Consider the following 211-nt stretch of genomic DNA (forward strand, 5'->3'; position numbering starts at 1 on the left):
TGAGAATTTCAGCTTGTTATCTCTTATCTCCAAGCGCTCCTGAGAAAAAGGGTCTTGATGACAATCACGTGACCTTGTGTGGTTCGTTTTTTCCATGTGTGGTACGGAACCTTAGTTAATGGTCTAAGTACGGAACCCTAAAAAAAAATACATAACAGCCACAGATTAATAGATACATAATAGCCGTGAGCCGTCAAGTGTCACTGTCAGT

This window comes from Bicyclus anynana, chromosome 7, assembly GCF_947172395.1.
Source record: "Bicyclus anynana chromosome 7, ilBicAnyn1.1, whole genome shotgun sequence".
Classification (NCBI taxonomy): Eukaryota; Metazoa; Arthropoda; class Insecta; order Lepidoptera; family Nymphalidae; genus Bicyclus; species Bicyclus anynana.